Below are 7,362 nucleotides of genomic sequence, written 5' to 3'. Positions count from 1 at the left end.
GGGTGGAGAAGTTGGGAGACAATGGCTGCCGTTGAACAGGAGAGAAAGGGACAGATTTGGGAGCTGCTGTGGGCACGATGACGGTCGGTCCGTGGTGGGAAAATGGAGAAGGGAGATCGGTCGACTGTGTTTGCGAGGCAGGCCAGACATGGGCAGCTGTGGAGAGGCAGGGGCTGGCTGAGATTGAGCTGGTCGGGGTTATGTGGGAATGGGGCTGCTTGTGGTGCAGGGGAGACGATGGAGAGCTGAAAATCATGGGGTCCTTGGCTCTGTTCTGAAAACACCAACCAAGGATCCCGGGGAACGGCGGCTTTTCTGTCGGTCAGGGGCGGGCGACTAGTTTGTGTGGGTAGAGTTAAGTTTAGGTTTAGGTTTAGGTTTAGGTTTAGGGTTTAGGTTTAGGTTTAAGTATTTGTCAAAGAACCATCTCAACCCAAAAGCTTAAGCTGTTAGGTGAGTTTCCAGGATATGATTTATATTAGTCTCTAACACACCCCCTTAAGTGAAAGCTCTTTGGGCTTGAAACTTGCATAGGCCCACATTACCTTGTGCTTAATTATTATCAAATAAATGGGAGTGGTGAGATTCGAACTCCTGACCACTTGATCATCAAGGCTCTAATACCATATCAAAGAACTATCTCAACCCAAAAGCTTAAGCTGTTAGGTGAGTTTCCAGGATATGATTTATATTATTCTCTAACAATATTATTAAAAAAAATTAATATTTTTTATTTTAAATTAATATTTTTTTAGTATTTTAAAATTATTTTGGTGCGTTGATATCAAAAATGATTTTTAAATGCAAAATTTGTCAAAAAAATAAAGACCATCAAATAGAAGCAAAATGACTCAAAATGATTATTTGCCATTAAAAAATAAAACAAATTAGCTCTCCTTTTCTTTTATATGCTGTTGACAGGGCAAAAGCAAAAAGGAAAAGAAAAGAAAAAAAAATGAGAAAGAAAGAGAAAAAAGTAAGAAAAAAATAAGAAAATTAAGAGAATAACCTATTAAACTTACAAAGTCTAACTTATACAACACTAGTTTAATGAAGAATCAAGTGAAGGAAGGAGAAACTTAGAGAGGGAATTTGGCTAACTTTGGGAGAGAAGGAAATTGAAAGAAAGTCAATTGGTAAGCATGAGAAGTTTGGATTTAATGTTTGATTTAGATGTTTTTAAGCTTACTTGATTAAATTAGGAAGTAATTTCATGGAAATTTATTTTAATTTCCCTTAAATCCTTGATTCTTGAACTTATGATTCTTATGAGAATTTGAGGGAAATAGAAGGGGAATGAAAAATAATGAAGTTGAAGTGGAATGGCATGAAAACAAGTTTTATTATAAAAGAATACAATTTTCTATGTTTTACTTGTTGATGATGTAAGGTTGAGAAAACACAATTAAGTATTGCTATGTGAAATATTGTATGATAACATGGAATATGATCCAGGATGGTTGGATTGAAGTGGAAGATTGAGTATTGTGATTGAATGGAGTCTAGTCGATAACTTGGTAACATAAAAAAACAAAAAAAAAAAACTTTTCTGAATTTTATATAGAAAATTAAAAGTGCAACCTATAAGAGTAAAAAAGGGGATGGTAATTTTCTATTTCAATATATTTTTTTTATAATGGTAGAAAAATCTATCAAGCTGGAAGAAAAACGTGCACTTATGCAATACAGTAAGGACAAGAAACTTTGTTTACTGACCCAATACAGTGAAGTGTTCATTGTGTCACACCCCCCACAAAAATTTATAAATTAAAGAAGGCACGACATCGGTTGGCGATTTTCGTAGTGTTCTGATGATTTGGTTCTTTTGGAGTCGCCACCTAGTATTTGGTCACTAGGAACCCTAACTGGTCTTTCAGAGATTCTAAGGCAAGGGACTGGTTGCGTAAAGGGAAGGTACCAGCACCCCTAATACGCCCTACCTGAGGTAAGCTGCTTGGTGTTTGGTTTGCTCTATAGTCTATGGTGTTGGTGTTTTCTAATCCCGTCAACTCGTAAATCGCAAGGAAAAGAGAATAAAAAAAACGAAGAAAATTTCACAATTCTTAAAAAAACAATTACTTTTCACGACTCGTAAACCGTGGAGAGAAAAAAAAAATAATTTTTGAAATGTTCTCGATCGCAACCAAAGCTTCTTTCAAACATGTGCGTTGATTTATTACTCCCGATAATATTTTGGATGTTCGTCCTTTTAAGGATTTCTTCATCCAAACATTAGCGGTGAACAATAACCACAACTTCTCCTCCCAAAATAAGATTTTTATAGTTTTTGGAATATTGGCCAATACCCTTTGGAGTTTTACAAACAGGTTGTAAAATCCACAAATGCAAGAAAATGATTTGTGTTTAAGAAATCCATGCGAAAACACATTTTCAAAAAAAACTTCCAATATTTTTTATATATAAAAAGAACATTCAAAACATGTTAGTGTATTGGCCGTATGCAACACGCAAGAAAATATTTCTTTTTTTGACGAAATCGGGTATTTTTAATACTGAATTTGTATCTCCACAGCATAAAAATACAAACTAATATTAAGTCATTTTTAAAAAGATGTACAAAAAAATCAATAATATTTTTAAGGAATTTTTAGAATTTTTTTTTAAAGCAAAAAAAAAAATTTATCTTTGAAAATTTCAGGTGTCTCGACTAAAATCAGATATTTCAAATACTGATTTTATACCTCCATAATATAAAAAAAAAATACAAAACCCCCTTAAAAAATATATATATATGAAAGGAAAGTAACAACATTTTTTTTAGATTTTTCAGATTTTTTTATAAATATTTTTTATATATTATATATATATAACATATACACATATATATTATAATTTATAATAATATATAATATATTATAGGGCTGGGCCGGCCCAAATGAATGGGCCAGGCTCAGCCTCAAAAAAGAGACGGGCCGATCTCGGCCCGAATGACATTGGGCCGATCTCGGCCCGAGAAACAAACGTGGGCCGATCTCGGCCCGAAAAACTCCTACGGTCTGGGCCAAGACCGGCCCAGACTTGCAAGGCTGGGCCAGCATCGGGCTGGCCCAGCAGACCCAGGCCCAGCGGGGGAAGAATTAATTTTCTTCCCCCGCCTCCTGCATGCAGAATGCATGCAGGAGGCAAACCTGCAGAAGACACAAAAATGAGGGGAAGAAAATGTACCTGGCGTGGAGGAGGTGGTCGCTGGCGGTGGTGTGGCTCGTGCACGGTGGCTCCGGGCGGCGGCGCTGCGGCTGTTTCCAAGTGTTCGGTTCGCTCTCTCTCTCTCTCCTCTCTTTCTCCTCTCTCTCCCGATCCTCTCTCCCTTTTTTTCTCTTCGGTTTTCTTCTATATTTATAGGGGCAGAACGGGTGGGAGACCATGGTTAGTGCGCCTTCAATCACGCAACGGCTGGTCGGCTCTTTCGGCGGTGGTGGGGGCGAGGAGAGAGACGCGGGAGAATTTTCGAAATTTTTGCCTTCGGTTCTGCTAAAACGGGGGAAAGGAAGAAGATGAACAGTGTCGTTCAAAACGACACCGTTCTGGTCTTTTTTTTTTTTTTTTTTTTTTTTTTTAATGAAACGGCGTCGTTTTGGGTAAAACGCGCCGTTTCATTTAAATGGCTAAACTTCAAATCAGTCCCTCAAATTCGGTCCCCGCCCCTCTTGTTGGCCGCCTTTTTCATTTTGGTCCTTGGCCTCTGATTTATGCAATTGAGCCCCTAATTGATCAATAAACTTCCAATTTCTTCAATTAAGCCCCTGAAACAATTCCAAACAGACCCCTCTATCTTTGCGCCTTCTCCAAATTGGTCCCTGGTTTTGGATTTTCTTAATTAAGTCCCTAATTGGCCCTTAAACTTCAATATTTATGCAATTAAGCCCCTGATTTGACTTAATAAATTCCTAAAAATCATAATTTGGCCCCAGAACTTTAATTTCTTCTAATTAAAGCCCAAATTGACTTAAAAATCAATTTTTTCTTGCAATCAAATCCTTTATAAATTCAAATAAAATCCAATTAAGTCCATAAACATCCAAATTTGGGCTTCTCCTCAAAATTCAAAATTTCCTTCTCAATAGGGCTCTCATCCTTCAAGAAAATACTGTCAAAAATCCAATCTTTGTATCTTTATACTCCTTGACCAGTTTTCTAACCATTTTCTGAGTGCTTCTGCCTTCCGTTATTTTTCTAGCCTCTTTTGGCTATTTATTTTATTTTTCATGGGGACCCAAAAATGGGTTACAACAGATGCCCCCTCTTTATAATACTTACGGAGCATGGATTTTGCGCAGTAAGTGTTATAAAGATAAACCCGAAACGGAACTCCCGAAACTGATCCGGTCAAAGCTTGATTGATCTGAAACTTTGTCCTTTATAACAATCCTCCTTAGCCCAAAAACTATGATCAAAACTTAGTCATCTCGAGATCCTTATCCAGCGATCCTCTGAATTCTTACATGGAAATCCATCCGAGATCCCATCTGGTGATCTCCTTTAACCTGGAATCCCAACCGGCGATTCCTTTACAAAAAAATGTGTGTATGGTCTCATTATGATGGGTGACCTGCCCGAGTGGAAAGGGAAAGAGTGGTCTCATTCTTTGGGTGACCTACCCAGGGGGAAGAATGACCTCATTCTTATGGGTGACCTACCCATATAAAAAAATGGAGAAGGGTCTCATTGTATGGGTGACCTACCCAAGAAAAATGATGGTCTCATTGTATGGGTGACCTTCCCAAGAAAAATGATGGTCTCATTGTATGGGTGACGAACCCAAGAAAAGTGATGGTCTCATTGTATGGGTGACGAACCCGAGAAAAATGATGGTCTCATTGTATGGGTGACGAACCCGAGAAAAATGATGGTCTCATTGTATGGGTGACGAACCCAAGAAAAGTGATGGTCTCATTGTATGGGTGACCTACCCGAGAAAAATGATGGTCTCATTGTATGGGTGACGAACCCAAGAAAAATGATGGTCTCATTGTATGGGTGACCTACCCAGGGGGAAGAATTCTTAGTAAACTCCATGCTTTTTCTAAGAAATGGTTTCAATATGAGGTCCCTTCTGGCGACCTTCCTTGATGAATGTCGAAGTACGAGATCCCTTCTGGCGATCTCAAATAACTTGGAATCCCATCTGGCGATTCCTTAAATATGAGGTCCCTTCTGGCGACCTCCATCGAAATACGAGATCCCTTCTGGCGATCTCCTTTAGCCAAACAACTTGGAATCCTATCTGGCGATTCCTTTTATACCAAAGCTGAAATTTGAGGTCCCTTCTGGCGACCTCCATTGATGAATATCGAAAACGAGACCCCTTCTGGCGATCTCAAACAACTTGGAATCCCATCTGACGATTCCTTTTATACCAAAGCTGAAATTTGAGGTCCCTTCTGGCGACCTCCATTGATGAATATCGAAAACGAGACCCCTTCTGGCGATCTCAAACAACTTGGAATCCCATCTGACGATTCCTTTTATACCAAAGCTGAAATTTGAGGTCCCTTCTGGCGACCTCCATTGATGAATATCGAAAACGAGACCCCTTCTGGCGATCTCAAACAACTTGGAATCCCATCTGACGATTCCTTTTATTCAAAGCTGAAATATGAGGTCCCTTCTGGCGACCTCCATCGAAATACGAGATCCCTTCTGTCGATCTCAACAACTTGGAATCCCATTTGGTGATTCCTTTTTACCGAATGCTATCGATGTCGTTCTTCCTGCTGGCAGGGTTTGAAAACCATTATCTTCTCTTCTTGTTGTTCTAGAATCATCTCAATGATTCTTTCTTCGTCCATAATCTTGTTGGAATGTGCTAAGATCTCCTCCTGTAACGATCCAAAAAATATATATGCAATGATTTATGATTAGATGCAATGCATGCATTTATACCTGGTTTTGAAACATAGGTCCCAGCCTCTTCTTCTAGTTCATGAGACTCCCTCTTAACATGAACTTGCTTTTGAAGTCGTATGCTGGATTTATCTCTCGTGTTGCCTATCATATTCTTGGAGAAGAAGTCTTTGACTTTCTTCAAGTAGTCCTTTTCTCAAAATGTATGACTTGTATTTGCCTCTCTGTCATGCTTTTGTCAAATGCTTTAGCTTGGTTTTCGTAAAACTTTTCATAAAACATCTCGTCTTGCCCCCAGTGTTAGGGTGCGATCCTAGTCTAGGTTTTTATATAGAGAAGAAATTCATTTCGACTCAAAACAAAACCACCAACAAAAAAACTCTTTAGAGAGTGAAAGGACAATAGATTGTGTTTTTTTCAAAAATGCACATTGTTTAGGATTGATAAACTCTATTTTTGTCTTGAAAAAAAAAATTTACAGGTGATGTATCAATTCATTATGTTATCCAGAGGTGAGGCTGTATTTCAAGGGTAGCATTTTATGATACTTTATTTGTAACCACTAAACCTTGTTTAAAAAGTGCATAATCTCATCATTTATTTAAAGAAAAGGTAGGCTTAAAAACAAACACAAAATCTGGCTGACAATATGAGCTCTGAATGCTCACTAGAGAAAATAAAAGCAAAGACAAAAGCAAATGACAAAAACATGCTAAGGCAAATAAAGTTGTTTTACATTTTGAAAACTACGAGAAGCTCCTGGGTCCACCCGTTCTGAAACTTCTTCTAGTGTGTGGAAAGTCAACCGAGGCAATGCTTCATCTTCCTTCCCCATTTGCGTTTCCTTGTCTTCTCCTTTGATCTCGCCTTCTTCATTATTGACGATTCTTGACCCAAGGTTTTCCAACCCTTTATCCCCTATCACTTTTGTCATGTGGCGATGGATTTGAACTGATATTGGGTGTATCTTCAAATGACACCCATCCTATCTTGATGAGCTTCAACAACTTGTTCTTGAAACCATAGCACGTTTCAAGGCAATGCCCGGGAATACCAGCATGGTACTCGCAAGTCAACTCGGGCTTATACCAGATGGGGAATGGTGGCTGTAGTGGTAATGTAGGGATAGGAGCTATTTGTCCAATGCTCAGTAGTTTGGCATATATGTCCTTCAAAGGCATGGGTAATGGCGGTAGTTGTTTCTGAAACGTATCTTGGGTTTGGTCTTTGGTGGTTGTTTTGGGTGTTTGACTGGCCATTTGCTCGATTAGGGAAAAAAGGTTTGTTAAAGTTTATGTGGGCCACATGGGAGGTAGGTATTTGTGGGTTATATGAATCCGTTATCTTGTCATTGGACCCACCTTCGAAGTTGTTAACGGGACCCTTCAATTTTCTTCCGAAAAAAACCTTTTGTCTCCAATGGCTCAATTATGCGTCCAGCTTTAATCCCTTGCTCTATTCTTTCCGTTATGCGTACAACATCATAGAAATGTTGAG

This window comes from Populus alba, chromosome 17 (genome assembly GCF_005239225.2).
Source record: "Populus alba chromosome 17, ASM523922v2, whole genome shotgun sequence".
In the NCBI taxonomy this organism is placed as follows: domain Eukaryota; kingdom Viridiplantae; phylum Streptophyta; class Magnoliopsida; order Malpighiales; family Salicaceae; genus Populus; species Populus alba.
The sequence above is the reverse complement of the archived record's forward strand: the minus strand, read 5'-3'. Positions refer to the sequence as shown.